Genomic DNA, 19074 nt, shown 5'->3' on the forward strand with positions numbered 1-19074 from the left:
ATCGGTATTTCCAGTAAAAAATGTATTTTTGAAAGCCATCAACAACTTTTCACATACATTCAGACCCAAAATAACACAACTCAAGAAACACATCCTTGAATCTTAGATTTTTTTTTTTTTGGCCTGCATGACGAATGTTATTTTTACTAAGTAGTAATTTTTTTAAAAAAGGATCTCATCTCTTGATTTTGGTTATCTGCTAATTACTCAAAATTCTTTTCTTAAAAATGGTATCTGGATTAAAGTACATACAGCACATTTTTTTTGCATAATTAACTATTGGTTCTAGCTCTCCTAAAGGTACATGGAAAGTCTTTACATAGTATGTAGAATTATGTTACAATATACTACCCCACTCCTTCAACCTCCTGGTATTTTATATCAGTTGCTTCCTCAAGCAACACAAATCCACTAATGCTTTAATTTGTGACACTGCTAACTGGTATTAACAGATTATGACTATGAAATATCCTTGCTTTGATACTGGCTCAGGAGGTTGATATGTTTGTCACAGCAGAGCAAAACGTTTTAAGTCACATACACATACAATAACATACTATGTCTCTTACTTAAGCACAAACCTCAAAAAAGTTTAGTTGACTTATGTATGTTCATTAAACATTACCCTAAAATAATCAAGATGCTCTGCACACACCCCAAGCAGGGCAAAATACTTCCAACCTTCAATTATCAATTATAAGTTGACAATTATCAGTAAGTGATCAAGCCCATTGAATTATTTGTAAAATCTTGAAATAATGAAATTGATTTCTTTTAATCAAATCATTCAGTTGTTTTATTAGTCTAATTTTTTTCAGTCTGTAAGGGGGAGATGCTTTGGGCATTTTGTACAGCACCAACTATATTGCCAGTAAGACTCAGATAGAGTTTGACACTGGCACTTTAAAGTAGATTCATATTTTAAAAAATAGCACTTATGATCAGTACAGAGCTGAAGTATTATTTCAAGTTGATTTACTGAAGTGGTACTTCTTTAAGAAACATAAAAAGATAGAAGTTTTAACTTACAAGTAGTTAAGTGCAATTTGCTTTTCCAGGGTTATGTGTTATGACAGTGTAGCCTCTGTTGCTCATGAGATTGGGTATCATATTCACATGCTGCTCTCTCTTAGCACTGGTTGTTAAAGTAGATGCCAGTGCACCTGTAATACATTGTGTTATGGTTTAGATATTAGGTGTCCCCCAAAAGCTCATGCATGAGATAATGCAAGAGGGTTTAGAGGTGAAATGATTGGGTTATGAGAATATTAACCCAATATTAACCCAAACAGTGGATTAATTCCCTGATTGAGATTAACTAGGTAGATACTGAAGGCAGGTGGGGTGTGGCTGGAAGAGGTTGGTCATTGGGCCATGCCTTTGGGATTTATATTTTGTACTGGCGCATGAAGTCTCTCTCCCTCGGATTCCCTTCACCACATTCTTCTGCCCTGATGTTCTGCCTCACCTGGACCCCCAGGGAATGAAGGTGGCTGTCTATCAACTGAGACTTCTGAAACTAAATAAACTTTGCCTCCACTAACTGTTCTTGTCAGGTCTTTTAGTCACAGCAATGAAAAAGCTGGGTAAAACAGATGGTATATTTGGGAGAAAAGTATAGGATATCATTTTTAAATTATCAAATTACAGTACATGCAATACACAGTTCTCTTTCATAAACAGGATAAAATAGGGTACATACTTGTATCTATAAACATATTTATATGTCTCCATGCAGATCTACCATCTTATACCTGTCCATTTATATCTGCATCTACACACATGTACAGAGAATGTACATTGTATGAAGCAAAACTACCAAAACAAACCACAGAATTTGCCTTTCTAGAATAGCAAGAAATTTTAAAAACTGCAGAATCATCACAATAGGCACAAAGGAACATGCAACCCAGCAGGCCTGTGGAAGTTGGCTCTCCTGAGACCTATAAGACTCCTGTTCCGAAACTAGTCTATATTCCTGCTGCCTGGGGACTTGTTCGTGAATAAGGAAAGTGGATTTCTGTAACCACGATGACACAAAGCATGATTCCAAAAATTTCCCGAAAAGATATTCCTACAAAATTCAGTCCAGCAGCCTTGGATCTTTACCCATTTCTGGAATCAGAAAATGGTTTCTTGGCCGACTGCTGACTTAAGTGCCAGACCTTCAACAAAAGAAGAGCTGTTTTATACAGAAAGCTTTTTCATGCAAAGGCTTGCTATTTTCCCTACTGCAGGGGGATCTGTACATCAAAATATGTCAGACTCTTTTCTTCTGAGCCAAAACAATTCACAAGACAGAAGGCAACAACTTCGATGGCTTACTTGGATAGAGTATGCAGCATTGCAAAACCCTAGCAAAACCCCTAGCCTGTGATAGCGAGATTTCCAGAAAGACCAAGAGACAGTTTTCTGAACGGTGAGGAACAAAGGCTAATGGATCTGAGATTAGTGTGACCACCATTTTCACCATCTTGTGGAGTCTTCAAATATGCAAGAGATCTTTGATATCTTCTAGTCCAGTAGTTTCCAAATTTAGCTGAATCTCACATATCTTTGAATAAAGAAATACCTGAAAATGTATTGACAGAGGTTGTAAACTTGGAATTAGTATGTTTTTAAAATTCCATCAGGGGATCTAATGGACATCTCATCTAACCTTCCATGTTATATACACATCTGCCAACTGGACACAATATCATTTCTAGAATGCCTTTTTACAGAAACATTTCATGACTCCAAAAATGTTTGAAAGCTTTTGCTCTCTGATACAATCTCAGTGGTAGTTTTTGGTTTTGTTTTTTTGTTTTCTGTAGGCCCAATACCAAGTGAAGTCAACTAGGTTCGGCCCCTATCTACCTTTCTAAGTACCTAAATACAGAGTATCATTTGAATTCTTCACTTTCCTCTAAAATTAAAGAGAGAGTTCATTTTATACAAATCTCAAGGTACTAATAATACAAATAAATGTTCCAAATCAAAAGTGCTAATTAAATTACTTCTTCACAATAGTAAATAACCACTTCTTTTTTAACATATAAATATATGCTTCATGTTTATCTGTCTCTTCCACTAAGTCACACAATCCACAGGAACAAAGCCTGTTTCTGTCTTTTTGATGCTATACTCTTATTCCCTACTACAGTGTCTTATATAGTGAGCTCTCAATGAGCAAGTAAATGAAATGAGTGTTCAAGTAGGTAAACAGAAAGGAGGTTAAGATATGTAGTCCAGTTATTTCTGCATAAAGGATTTTTACCCCAATTTCTGTTTAGGAAAAATCATCATCATCATCATCATCATGACATGAGCATCTGTTAAAGCACTAAACAGAACAATTGCACTAACCCAGCAATGTGATATATATGTAACTCCATCAGACATTTAAGATGAGATCCTTATTAAAGTTCAGTATAGATTCAGTTCTGAGAACCCAGAAGTGATTGAGTTTAAAGAAGATCTCAAAGACCTTTAAGTTGATGCTCATTTTCTAATTCTACTGATAACTCAGAACCCATTTTCTAGATGAAAAACAAAACAAAACAAAACTGTGGTATCATCTCAAAGGCAAAAGTTAAAGTAGTATCAGCTACAGAAGCTTTAAACATCCCCTTTTCAGCTGTGAGCTCCGCTTACTATAACTCATTTGCAAATTCACACTTGGCAGACTTGAAAACTGATATTTAAAAGTGTAATACACAGTTCCTTTTCTGTAGGCAAACTTCTAAGAAAGAATGAAGATTGAAGTAAAGGCACATAAAAGGAAACACAAATAGTTATTTTCTATGAACTATATTCACCCCTTTTCAAGTTGATGAATATGGCTGTGTTCCTCTTCAAAGCGAATTTCAATTGAAGGCCAATGGCAGAGATAAAGTTAAGAATGGCTTTTCAGGAATGGCAGGTCCTAGATATAATAGTGTAACCAAGTGTACTTATAGAAATTAAAAAAAGAAAGTACCTTTCCAATAATAAAATGCAGAAGTTATCTCCAAGTACAAAATGCAATGCCAATAGAATAGATGTGCTGACAAGACATGAGTAATATTTTCCACATATAAGAAAAGCTTTCATCTCAGAATACTTTTTTTCAAAGCTATTTTTGTGCCTTAATTAAGATCCACAGAACTCACTGGATTGTTTTTTTTTTTTCTCCATTTACTAATTTATTAACTAAGGCACAGAAATGCTTGCCAAAAACCACATAAAGAGGGAAAAAGTTAGCTGGATAACTGAAGAAAGAAAATACCTGACTTTCTTTTAAACTTTCCTTTAGTTACAGAGGGAAATGGGGGAATGTTTGTCTAGAGATTTCACTGTCTTTTTCTGAGACAAAACTCCATACACTCCCTCTCAATCCACCCCTAATCTATTAATAAGGGAGGGTATCAAAATTGATATAGGCCTTGGTCATGCTTATTAAGCCCATAGACATAAATGCTGAACTAGGCAGCCAAATAGTTCAATTTCACTGTGTTTTAGACTCAAGAAAGCCACTCCAGAGAACCTTTTAGCATGAGCTAATATGGGAGCTTATCATGTTTTCTTGCATAATTTCCTCTTAATTTATTTTCATGGTAAACAGAAAGAAGAAATTATGCAATGGTAATGTTCTAACAGTAGGAACACTGGCAGCTCAACTTCTGACCTCACCCTATGTCAACAGGCCTTACAAAATTGAAAACTTCAAGTAAGTTTGTAAATTGTTTACATCAAATAAAATTATGCCTGAAATAGCTAGGGAAAATATTCAGACTCTTTTATGTTGATTATTATTTCAGATATAAGAAACATATATTTATATTTCATACCTATGAAAAGAAAAAAAATCCCTCCATTTAACAAGAAAAGCACTAAGAAATACTTCAATTATCCATATCATCACCACTGTAAAAAGATTCACTAATAGGGGCTGAGGCTGTAACTCAGTGCCAGAGCACTTGCCTAGCATGTGTGAGGCACTGGGTTCAATCCTTAGCACCACATAAAACTGAAATAAATAAAATAAAGGCATGCGTCCATCTACAACTACAAAAATAATTTTTTTAAAAAGATTCACAAATATCGCATGGGTAGAGAGGTAAAGGTAAAAAAGACAGAAGACTTTAACATTACTGTGAATTACTTTTCAAAAAATGAGACAATGCCTTTAGTAATATAGAAACACACAGCTACTCTATATCAATATCTACTGGGTTGGAATCTAATTATTTTTCCCAAAATACTAAAGGAAATCTAAATATTAATTCTCTAGATGACAGGGGAATAAAAAATGTTAAAATGTGTTTTAAACTAACGATGTCCCTACAAACTGTGGAATTCAGAAAGACTATAAACAGAGATAAGCCACGAGGGAAAAAGAAAGCTTAGAGTAAAAGTATACATTTTCTTCTAAAAAAAACAATGGTGTGCTCACTGAGGACAGGATCAGCATCTACTGCCTTTGTGGCTGTCCTATTCACCTTTGGGATCCAGCACAGGGCACTTTTAACCAATGAGAACAGATGAACACTTTTCTTGCTAACAAAATGTATTTCAGAAGATTTAGGGTATCACAAAATGTACCAATTTTTCATTCCTACAAATGCAGAGAACTCAGTCAATATTTTTAAAGAACATAGTATGAATTAAACAAATGTTTAATATTTAGATATCAAAAAGGACTCAACCCTACTAAATATTGCTATAGGTAATTTTTCTAATTGGCCATCCCTCAGTCCTCCCTTTCTACTCCAAAAGCCCCTAAATCTCTATCTACCTTCTCATTATTTCTTTTCTTCCTTGCAGGTGATAACTGGTCTTTCTCAAAGATCAACTATTCCATTTGCACCCTTATTTCTATCCTCTTGTGTGGCAGAGGCCCTTCCTTTCCAGGTATACCACTCCATTCTGTGTCTCCTCTTTGTTTAGTTGTCCTGTTTGACACTGTGGGTACTGAGATCAGACTGAGGAGTTCAAATCCTGACTAGGTCATCACTGTAACCAGTCATGTGACCTTGGATAATTAAGTTTTCATTGCCTCATCTTCTAAATGGGAATAATAATAGTACCTAAAAGGGTTGCTTGGGAATTAAATGAGGTAATATATCTAGAGAACTTAGGATATTATCTAGCTACCACCAAATAAGTACTCAGTAAATGTTGATCTCAATCTACTCACTGAGATAATAGATCAGGGGGAAGCAGAAGATGAATAAGGAGAATTGGCAAGATGATAAAAAAAAGTTGAGATATTCCTTAAAGGAAAGCAGAAAAGGAATTGTTTGGTAAAAAATAAGAAATGACTAGCAGTGAAGAGAATCCAGCTGATGTTAGTAATTGTCAATCTAATAATTCTTCATAGATACATCCCAAGAGAAATGAAACACATGTCCACACAAAACCTCATATACAAATGTTCATAACATCATTATCTAGTAGCCAAAAAATGAAAACAACCCAAACATCCAATTAATGGGGGATGAATAAAATGTATTATATCTGTATAACAAATTCAGTAATATCAAAGAATGAAGTACTGATAAATGCTACAGCACAGATGAACTTTAAAACATTATGCCAAGTGAGAGAAGCCAATCAAAAAGGATTCTATATACTAAGATTGCATCTATATTAAATGTCCAGAATAGTCAAATCTATAGAGACAGAAAGCAATTAGCAGTTGCCTAGGGCCATGGTGGGGTTGGAGATGGTTGTGGGCAACTAAAATGGTACATGACTTCTTTGGGAGATGATAAAAATATTCCCAAATCGATTGTGATCATGGTTGCATAATTGTTTAAAAATCACTGAATTGCACCTTAAATGGATCAAGTGCATGATATATGAATTTTATGCCAATCAAGTTGTTACTAACAGAAAAGCAGCATAACAAAGAAAAGGAGCTCAAAGTTCACTGCTCTGTCAACATGATATATTTTGTGGCACATAATTTTGTTCCCTCCCCTTCTAATTTAGAACTGCTATCTTAGAAGTTAGAAAGTTTTAGTAATGTTTTCCTAAATAATTGCATGCTTTAGTATTGAGATTGCTATTTTATTTATTCCATCATTTTACCACTGTGGGCAATTTAAGAAGATATTCGTTAGGGTAACATAATACCCTTCAGTTCAAAAATTCTCTAAGTATCTTGAGGAATCTGTTCTGATTTCAGAACCAAAGAACAGAACAGAGTACTAATTAGGTAGAAATTAATTTGAGAAAAACTGTGATTTTTAAAAATACATCTTAGCTGCTTGTGATGGTGCACACCTGTAATCCCAGCGGCTCAGGAGGCTGAGGCAGTAGGATCGCAAGTTCAAAGCCAGCCTCAGCAAAAGTGAGGTGCTAAGTAACTCAATGAGACCCTGTATCTAAAAAAAAAAAAAAAATACAAAATAGGGCTGGGGATGTGGCTCAGTGGTCAAGTGTCTCCAAGTTCAATCCCCAGTATCCCAAAATTTTAAAAAACTTAAAATACATCTTAAAGAGACTCAGTGTAAAAGACTTCACAAAGAATACCTATTCCAAGTTTGGGATTGGGACCTACCTCTTTTAGGGCAAAAAGACTTAATGTACTCCCACAATTAGTGAGCTCACTTACTTTTTGGAGAACCTATCACTTTTACCAAATTATATCCTGTTCCCTGAACCTTTGATTAGTCATGTGTACATACAGAATTGATTTCAGTGCTTGTTGACAAGTCTTGCACAACATCATGAAAGGTTTATTATCTCTAGAGACAGAGAACACTTACAATTCACAGGAAGAAATTTCTGAGATCTACTTTAAAACAAAAAAAGGGGCATTAATGATTAACTCACGATGTTCATCAATTTTTAATACATTTCCATATATTACATTCTCACTCCTCTCTCTCTCTCTCTCTTTCTCTCTCTCTCTCTCTCTCTCTCACACACACACACACACACACACACACACACACACACACACAATTTGTTCCAAGACTTGAACAACAGAAGTATCAGCAGGTCTCCTTTCTGGATATATACAAAATATAGCCTTGAAATACTGTCTTTTTAATAAACTAACACATGTGAACTTAAAACATATCCACATTTATCTTGCACAACACTGAAAAGCAAAAAACTCTTTTTTATATATTCAATGTGACGCTATTAAATATCATTCATCAAAAGACTGAATTGCTCACTTTTGGAGTGTATGTGTAGTGTGTGTGTATGCGTGTGTGTGTGTTTGGTTCCAATATACTTCTATATCAATGGTTTTCCAATAAATTATCAAGTTGCTACAACTAAAGGGTATCCATCATTCCCCAGTAAGGGATTAAGTGACTCAGTCCATGCTACAGGAATTTACCAATAAATATACCTGATACTCTATTTTGAAACAGATATCTAAATAAATGTTAGTAAAATTGACAAATTGGGTAATAGCAAAGATATTCTCTCATTTGTGACTTAAAGATAGTACTTCTCTTTGTTAAGAAAACTCTAAAAACTATGTAGTTTTTATAAAGCCCATCTTAGTTTTGTTGATACTTAGGGAATTAACAAATTTACAAATTGTGTTTCTTTGAAAAAAAAGTTATTTATGAATTCTCCTTGTAACTATTTTTGGAGGGGTGGGAAGGGGTACTGGAGATTGAACTCAAGGGCACTTAACCCCTGAACCATATCCCCAGACCTATTTAGTTTTTTATTTAGATACAGGGTCTTACTGAGTTGCTTTGTGCCTCACTTTTGCTGAAGCTGGCTTTGAACTCATGATCCTCCTGCCTCAGCCTCTGGAGCCGCTGGGGTTACAGGCAGGTGCCACTGTGCCCAGCTCCTTGTAACTATTTTTAAGGACTGTACCAATGACATAGCAAAGTACCTTCTCAGCGAGTAGACATCCAGGAAAAATTTGGTACTACTACACCATCCAAATAAGTTTCCTTAGTTTTCTAATAAAAGTCAAAGTCAAACAAAAAATAATAAACCAGAACTTGCTTTTAGTCATTTTTTCCTCAAAAGACAATGAAGGGCTTTTGTTTTGAAAAACAGTGATATTTAATAGATTCACATTGTATATATATATAAAGTTTTTTGTCTTTCGGTGTTGTGTAATATAAATTTACCAAATATAAAAATTCTGAAAGGCAAACTCTGGAATTGCATAATCCATTTTAGCTGGTAAATCTCTTTCAAAAAAATAACACTAATGGGTGTAAAAGTTGAGAATTACTTCCCTCTCCCCGATCACTGATGCCATCTACTCTGTTACTCACTGGGAAGTATCTTGAGTTTTAAGGAAAGGCCTTGTAAACTGACTATCAGAAGTGATGGAAATTAGGCCTGATTTCCCCCAACTGAAAATGAATAATTTTAGGCCCTAATGACATACAGGTCCTATTACTCTTAGGCCTGCCATGCATATAGTTAGAAATAATTTAAAGTCTTTGAAAGATACTCTACAATGTTATCAAAATGTCCTCAAATGTTTCATTTATACCAAGTATAGTGATTAGGATTAGGACAATTAAAATTAACAATTTTGTCCTTTCAAAATTAAGACTATTCTGGTTTCCAATTGAAGAATATTTCATTCAGCCATGTCAATGACTGACTTTTTTTTTTTTTTTAAAGGATCAGGGAGCCAGATTCAGGGAGGCAGGATTGTCCCAAATATCTCTGAGTTTAGTCAATTTCAACAGTTGTAACAATACTATGGGCTTCACACAAAAATTAGCAAAATTTCAAGGAGAGAGAGTCAGAAAGAGAACTCATGAAAAACATACTTTAGAAAGAAAATCCGTGGAATCCTATAACTAAAAGAAACAAGAGAAAGAAAAAAGTAATAATAGTAATAATTCAAAATAAGATGATTCTCAAAAATTCTACAGGGAGCACATGAATAGAACTTCCTCCAGGAATAATAAGGATGCCAGGGAAAATTCAGGGAAGGAGACAGGTTCAGGGCAGTGAGTAGGCTGTGCTTTAGTTGCTCCTGTGTAGTAAGTTAAATGCTCAGGGAGGCACTATTTAGTACATTACTGCTAAGGTACCCTGGTGACCTGAACGAATTAGTGCAACTTCCAAAGTCGCTTAACTTGCAAGCACTGAGAGCTTGGGTACTAGATAGATGTGATAGATATTCTATCAGTCTTTTCTATTTAATATACTAAACAAATAATAAACACCCAAACATGCAAGTAGAAAAAAGCTTTGGGAAAGGAAAGAATGAAAATAAAAGAATTCTGTAGTGACAGGAAACATTCAGGTGACAAATTTAACTAGCAGTTTCTCCTTCTAGCATATAGATGACCCGAGCATTGCAAGCTTATCATTGCAGGAGATTGCACTCACATGTGCACAACTATTGGTCAGCTCTTACAGCATCTAAAATATCTTTAAAGAAACCTGCTAATCTGGTGGAGTAGACATAGGCTCTGCAGTGATGAGCCCTAAACAAAACTGTAAAGTTTGCCTCTGAAGGCCTCAGTTTTTCTCCTTCCTTCTCACACCCTACTCTTCCAATCATCAAATTTAAAAAGTGTTCTTATTGCTAAGACTCATAAGTAGGCCAGGGCTTGGGCTGGGAAGCCCCCAGGGTTACAATTTCAGCACAGGCTCTTACTATCTGTGAGAACTTGAACAAGGTCGTTTTTTTTCTGAATTTCAGTTTCCTCAAAGGTTAAATGGGAATAATACCATATAACTGTTAGGAAGCATGCATGAGATAATGTACCTAAAGTGGTTAACTTACTAAGATCATTGTCAGTAAGTGTAGTTTTCAAAAGTTAGTGCCTAGCCAGTATGGTGGTGCATGCCTCTAATCCCAGTGGCTCCAGAGACTGAGGCAGGAGGATTTCAGAGTTCAAAGAAAGCAAGGCTTTAATGCCCCAAACACCCAAACATGTTAGTAAAAAGAGTTCAAAGCCTGCCCCAGCAACTCAGCAAGGCCATAAGCAACTTATAATAAATAAATAAAATACAAAAAGGTCTGGTGATGTGGCTCAAGGGTTAAGTTCCCCTGGTATAAAAAAAAAAAAAAGTTTCATACCAGGAGAGGAGTCACATGCCTATAATTCCAGTAGCTTGGGGGGCTGAGGGCAGAAGGCTGAGGCAGAGGGACCCCAAGTTCAAAGCCAGCCTCAGCAAATTAGGTAAGCCCTAAGCAACTTAGTGAGACCCTGTCTCAAAATTTTAAAAACAAATTAATTAATTTTAAAAAAAAGAACTGGAGATTTTTAGGTTAAATACCTGCAAACAAAAGCCATTATAAAAGGCAATATATGCATAAGTAATTATCAATATGGTTTTATTGGTAAGAAACTAAAAATCAGAATTTTTTAAATTTTAACAATTTTCTCCTAAGCTGGAGTTAACTAATACAAGCTGGGTCTATCAATAACTCATTTCTTCTACTCTCAGCCTTGCATTCCACTAATTTTACCAGCACATATACAAAGATATAATTCTTCAAACCCAGTATTTCTCTGTACTACTCCCTTAAAAATTGCTTGATAAGCAAATATAACCCTAATGCCTGTTTCTTTAACAACAGGAAACAAAAGTTTATATTATAAAGTACCTTACTACTTCCTTTAGGAAAATATGGGTATGGTCTCCATATAATTTTATATTTACACATGCATATTTACTATAATAAGTGTGTTTTCAAGTCTACAAAAGTTCTTCAAGTTAAAGATAGAAAAGCAGACCTTAAAGATAGAAAATATGGAATATCTATGAAAGATTACACAACTGTGTGAAATGAAATGCTGCCACATACAGCTGTTCTTATCTATGATGAAAATGGTACTATTGGTCATATAATTATATATCTTTAAGCATTTTCTTTCACGGGCCATATTGGAAACCTAATGTACAGAGATACTCCAAGAGTCATACTACATTAACATCCTGCTTATACAAAGAGACTGCTGGAGTTGTAATTTGACATGTTTTGTTTTGTTTTAAATTAAGTGCATTTCTTGTATTAAATAAATGTGTTAATAGCCTCATCCTCCTGTTTGAAGAACAATATAAATGTTCCAACCAATAGAAAAACTCTATCCTTCCCTCAAATTTCTACCATCATCCTGCCTTAAACTGATCAATAAAGTCTTGCTGAACACTAGGACAACTAAAGTAAGTCCAGATACACAAGGGACATTGTATGACATCTACTAATAATTCAAGAGGCCAAGCACACTCAGTCATTTGCTTAACCACTGTTGAAAGCAAGTATGGGAGCTTTAGATGGCTGTGGAGTTAGCTCTTAATTTTATTGACATGCCTGATATCTAACCACCAAATCTAGCTTGTAATTTTGGAGTTAGGAAGCACCATCTTAAAAATCCCTCCGCTCCTGAGCAGCACTTGGGCAGACAGTTCTTATCCCACTACGTTCAATGGATCCAGCCAGCATTACCAGCAACATTTCAAAACCACACACATGGTAAGTGCTTAGTAAATGCATCTGCATTTATTGGAATTAAATACTGGGGTGCCATGGGGGCATTCTGTAGACAGAACTTTGACCCTTGTACCTACACAGGTCACCACACTCCTAGGTCATAGAAATGGCAAAGACATTTTGTAATGGTTAAGCCTCTCCTGTTGCTCTTCATTTATGAAGTAAATCAGATCCCCCTTTGCTCTCCTGAAATACACTGATAATTTGGAGGGAAAGTGCCTTTAAGGCTTGAAGTATCTGAATAATGAACAAATCTCCACATCTAATTGAATTCAGCCTGAGCGTAGGCTCAGACTCAAAGCAAACTTGGTAAAGCATTTCCAGTAGAACTCAGGAAGGCCAGATGTTCTGGAAGCAGAACTGTGGTCATTATGCACATGCCAGCTCCTCCTCACTCCACCCCAGGCCAAGACCCTTTCAGCAGTGTGGAGCCTGCCTAACATATGACTCTGGCTGTATTGCTGCATGGTATCCCAGCACCCATGTGAGCATTTCAGCAACTTTACACAAGCTCCACTGATAGGGACGATTAAATTCAATCCAAGGAAACACAGGAGGAGAGTACATTAATTATGAGATGACACTTCCATCTGCTTTACCTCAGGGAGGGCAACAAATGAGCCGTTTACTATTTTTGGCTAAATCATACCTGCACTTGATATAAGATAGAAAGAACAAAAGTTACACACAAAATAAGTAGCATAAAGTACTAGTTGATATGTTCCTGATGTGAATGGCAATTTCAAATTGTTGACTATATTTCTGAGATGTGGTTATGTGGTTGTGTAATTGTGATGGTGTGTGTGCGGATGTACACGAGGGTTCAGAAGGAGTAAATGAAGGAAGAATTTGGGGAAGGGCATTCGGCTACCTTACCTGATTCCTTGACATAATCCCTCCACTTTCTCCAAACACAGAAATTCATTCAGATTAAGTAGTTCTTTTAAAAATACAAATAAATGAGCTAGGATTTTGGCTCAGTGGCAAGAGCGCTTGCTTTGCAAGTATGAGGCACTGGGTTCCATCCTCAGCACCACATGAAAGTAAATAAAAAAATAAAGGTACTGTGTCCATCTACAACTAAAAAAAAAAAATACAAATAAACTCTGAAGAAGGTTTGAGAGTCGTTTACTCCTTTGGATACACTACTTTGCTTTTATAAAAAGGCTTGCTTCACTTTGATTAAAGGAATGCTCATTTTCTTTGGGGAATTAGGTAACCTTTCAACAGAGTATTTCCATGATGAGAAAATCTGGGTGGGATAAAATAATGAGGATTTGAGGAAAACAACAGCATGTACCAGACATGTAGGGAGATGGTAGCATTGGTTAAGGAAAGCCATGGAGAAAGAAGATAGGAGGGTTCCGGTGACACATTTCACTTTCTAAAAAATTTTGTCTGGTTTGATAACAATTTCACACACTGAAATTATTTTATCTACCCTGATATGGGTATAATAAGTTTCCAATACCTGCTCTAAATTAATCTTTCTAGGAATTGCTATGTGTCCATCTATATTTTGATAGATAGCTTTAAGGTCTTTTTTTTTCTTGAGAAATATAAAGTGGGTTCTCAGTTCCTAATGTAACCTATTACTTGCCAAGAGAATGCAGTGAAAAAGGTCCATATTTGTGTTGAAGTAGCCATTATAACACATAGCTGTGCTTCACAAATGTCAAGCTTAAAAACAGAAGCAGACGTAGTCAGTCGAGCTGGCCAATTACATTGTGATCTGAAAACACCAGTGATTTATTAGTTGCTATTAGCTAAGCAACTCGTCTTTATTTGATCTGTGTATTTACTAGTTATGAGTATTATGAAAGCTTGTATTGTTCTACTACAGAAACTTGTTTTTCAACCCTGCTTGTTTTTTATATGAAAATACAATACAATAATTTGAATTGTGATTACTTCTTTAAAAAAGAGATCCTGCAACTGGAATTAAATTTCACACTGTATTTCAACCTTGAAATGAACATAAATCTGAAACTAATACAAAAAGTGCAAAAATTTCCATATTCAGGTTAATGTTGAGCAACAGAAAAGAATAACTTTTGTTTATCTCTAAAAACAGCTTTCTTCATCTAAACAAATGACTAGAATAAGATTAAGAAAACCCTGTTTGGGTTTCTTAGACACACACACATATTCCAATTTCCTTCTGCACAATGACTTTTATGCAAATATGTACCACACAATCTCCCGACCTCTTTTACCATCACACCAGGACAATGACAGTTCAATAATTGAAATGGTACATATCTGGTACATTTGATTTTGAATTGCAAAGTTGGACTCAGGCCTATTGAAATGAAAATACCTGTGACTCATTGTTAACTCCAAACTGATCCAGTTATTATTTCCTACTAGTAAAAACAGCAAAATGGTAGGTGAAAGCCAATTATTCCATTTTTGTGTTGCAATTTCCATTGCACATTCTTCTCCCAGTGTACCTCCTTGTATTCTCCTCTGTGATCCTCCCCCCACACCTTGACTTTAATTCTTAACCCGGATTCTTTCATCTATAACAAGGGTAATGAGAAAACCCCAAAAGTGTTCCTTGGGGGTATGTTAGACTAAAAGTTACCTAGGACTAAATCCCACGTGTGTTCTTTGCTCACCGTGGAGACAAGAGATTTGCTCACTGCTCTCAGCCAATTTGAAATCCAAATATGAAAACAGCGTTATGGAATTCAGACGGGCCCCTCTGCTTCACTACTAGCAGATGCAGAAGGAAAAAAATGCCCATATAATTAAGCTTTTTCCTTTGAACCAGCAAAGCTGTGAACACCTAACTTTAAAATACACATAATAGCAGGAGAGCAGCTGACGTGCAGGTGCACAGTGCTGAGGGTGCTGAGGGTGGTGGTGAGACCAATCAGCTGGCCAGGAAAGTCCCGGCCAGCCAAGAATAAACTGAACTGTAAATCTGAAATATTGCCAAAGTCTTACTTGTTCTTGCTGAGTTTGAATGTGTAATGCGGTTTTCATTATATCTTTCCACAGGATTCTTTAGAAAAAGTTTGGGATCGTTTAAAAGTAAGACCAAATCACAATGCATTTTAAAAAAATAAATATTAGAAGTAAAAGGGTTTCTTTAATACATTCCTCAGTTTATTCTTTAGTCCTTTATTCATCCAATATTGACTGAGGACCTACTATGTAAATATCAATTGGCCAAAATTCATAAAGCGTGCTAAAGCATGAAATTAAGACTATAATCACATATAACATATAGGTTAAAAACTGTAGTACATATTCCACATATATGCATGTGTATAGGTACAAATAGGCATTCAGATAAATAGAGATTTTTAGCTTGCGTGCCCATTTGTAACTATCTAGGCATTTAGTATTTATTAACCTCACTTTAAATATACTTTCACATGTTAAAAGTGAAGATAAAAGGAAATTTGTTTCATTTTTCTTGACCAATTTTGCTTCATCATTCAAATTTCTGGAGGAAAAAAAATCAAAATCCAATAGTATTTAGCACTTCAGAGAATTTTACTTGAAGAAAATGGGTAAGTAACATGTCTTAACATAACAAAATTATTTTCTAAAAAAAATTCTAAGAAAAATAACAGCAAAACAATATGAATAAAGCTTTGTTTGTTTTTGCAGTCATTGTTAGCAATAGACATAAAGGTATTCTTTTTTCTTTTCTTTCTTTTTCTTTTTTTTTTTTTGAGTCCATATGGAAAGATCATCAGCACATTTTGCTTCTGGGTTCTTTGCCAAAATACCATAACCCACAAGCCATCTACCTTAAACATAAAAGGAAAGGTGTTGTTCTGGTCAAATAAAGAAATAATTTTTACTAGCATACGTCTAATGTTAAAGCTGCCTAAATCCTGCCAAATACATTAAAACAACATCTGTAAAACAGATTTTCATTAAATTGATCAGTTTAAAGTTAAGCAGCTAGGCAGATGATGCTTTCAAGCTAACCCCTAACCTTTAACTTTTAACCTCCTTAAACTAGAATAAAGACACACACACACACACACACTCACACACACACACACACACTTCTTTGAGGTAATACTGCTTCAGTTTGACAACCCAAAGGGTAAAGTGGTTTATTCAAATTGAAATGACACATCTCTACATTCAGTGTTATGAATCGATATGTTGTCAATAATGAGAAAAGCTGTTTTCTGGCCGCTCTGTATTTGTCTTACAACTGCTACTTGTCACTTTCCTCTAGTGTCTGAATAATTCACAGTGCAAAATGATGTAAATTAAACTCTTAATGAGAATAAATTTTATGTAGGAGATTATTGTCTAGTCATTAACTCTGAAACTATTTTAAGTCTAATTTTAATATTTTAGCCACATGATAAACCATGATTTTTTTTTCCAGGCCCAGGCCAATTTGTTAGGTTCTCATTTAAAAGCAATTAATGTTACTTATGAACCAATTTTATTTTGCCAACACAAGCCGAGACCAAGCTTGCTAATATCCTCATTACTGTGTTTGAAAATCCTCTACTTCTGACTCACAGAGTTTCTGAAATTAGTTTGGAAATGGGCTCATCCTCGACACCCTGCTACTCTGGAGTATTTTTCTAGTTGTTTCTAGAAACGAGGAATGCTTCTTGAAGGACAAAAAAGAATATAGTGGGCTTATCTAATACCAGCTTTCAAAAGCTCAAGTATTTCTCATCTTCAAGGTAAGTTTGTTCAAAGTAATTTTGCATTTGTTTGGGGACCACATTTAAATGCTACACTGAGCAGAGACCCTTGGCTATTTAAGAGATAAGCAACTTAAAAAGTATACAATTTTATATGATTTATAAAATTTTAAAAATAAGAGTACATCATTGGTTGTGGGACATAAAACACTCTTGGCTTTAAAGTTCTCTTTATAATCTAGCTTTTATCTTGATTTGTTGTTATAAATTCCGAGACGGAATCCTACCTGCCCTGCAAAGGAACCTCAAGAGTAACTCTGCACCCAGCAAATTACCCTTGGAAGAGTGAGGTGTTCAACTCATGCCTATGGAAGAAATATATAAACTTAACACACCACACACACACACACACCATACACACAAATAATTATCAAACCAATTGATTAAATAACCTTTCCTAAGAAAATAAATAATAATGCTTTTCCTTTCCTTAGGTTCCCATGTGAGAGTAATAAAATAGAAAAATTTGTACATTTATATCTTCTATTCACAACATGTTAATTTAAAGTGTTAGAGGAGCTGCGTGAATATAAACACAGTTCATGAATATTCTATATAGCTCCCAGGGTCTAAATCTATTATTTATACAAACTTAATGTTTGTTTTTTTTCTCCTAGGTATTCTAAAAGTTTTAATAGGTCAGGTATCAACAGAAAAAAGTAGACAATTGAACAGTTGTCAACTGTTGCTATAAAACCTATGAATTATAATACAATTAATCGTTTATATTATATTTTCAATAGTGCAGGCAGAGAAATGTTCCATCTTACATTAGGACCTGCACTCCCCACAAACTGGGGAGCCCAAATCTAATGCTTCATTATTGATCCACAGAGTGCCAATATCCCAGGAACAATGTTACAAATTCTCACACAGAGTCTTTACATTTTTATGTATAGTACATCCATCTAGAATTTGAACTTCAAGAAACAATCCAAATACATAGGACTAGACCAACCTAAATAAATAATTCCAGCACCTAATCCAGAAAGCCATATGTGTTCTTTTTGCTGTGCATTTGTAATTTTAAACAGAGTTAAAAAGCTATAGGTATTATAATCGTTGACTGACTCCTGATAGTATAGTTATCACTGATTTCTAGTTTAAATCAATAGATAACACTTGCAAAATGGATTTTGTAATCATATTTAGAGCTTGTTACAATGACTAATGGTTTGCAATATTTCTGAATTTTAATATCGTCTAGACACAAAGAAGTTTTTCATAAGTTATCAAGTTATTCATCATAGAAATGAATCTGTTGCATTTGTACAAGAACCCAGACAATCAAGGCAATCCAATGAAAAAACTACAGAAAATAAATTAATCAGCGATTAGGGTTTAGGAGACATTGAGACAAGTTGTGCAATAAATGACATTCATCACTTGCACTTATACATGACATCTGCATAGTTTTTCCCAGTAAACAAAAAAGTACACTTGCTGTCTTAGGAGCATATTTATCTATATCACACTCTTTTGTTGGGGAAAGTGTTACTAGTTGGGAAAAATGTTGTGCAAAACACAACAGAGTTGACTTTGAAGACTGATGCTATAGGAATGTTTACCCAATGTTACTGAGATCTCATGCACACACACAAAAATCATGTTCGGATCATCCCTGTTTGTCACCAAACAAAAGATGATGCATTCACAGAGTAAAACACAGTTCGTTTTTTCTGCTTCGTGTAACCTTTAATAATCAGCCAAGAGAGACGCCATGTTTTTTGTTTTTGTAAAAACAATAGGTAAAAGAGATTTTAAGAGAATTATTTTATATATGACAATACCCAAGAAAGTTCTTTTATTACAGGGAAGCCAGTGAAGCAATCAATGCCGCTGAGGTAGAGGTAAGTGGGACACATAGCAAATCTTTTGAAAAATTCTCCACTGCCATATAGTTGAATATGCTTTTAGTAATGTTAAGTTATAAATTGTATGTTTTGCCTGTCT

General features: G+C 35.0%; 1 protein-coding gene across 1 annotated transcript in view; it reads right to left on the bottom strand.

The window, feature by feature from the left end:
- The window catches only part of Zfhx4 (zinc finger homeobox 4), a 178590-nt gene that overhangs the window by 132914 nt on the left and 26602 nt on the right, over positions 1 to 19074 (bottom strand). The gene's annotated exons all lie outside the window — the stretch shown is intronic.

Source organism: Urocitellus parryii, chromosome 7 (genome assembly GCF_045843805.1).
Source record: "Urocitellus parryii isolate mUroPar1 chromosome 7, mUroPar1.hap1, whole genome shotgun sequence".
In the NCBI taxonomy this organism is placed as follows: Eukaryota; Metazoa; Chordata; class Mammalia; order Rodentia; family Sciuridae; genus Urocitellus; species Urocitellus parryii.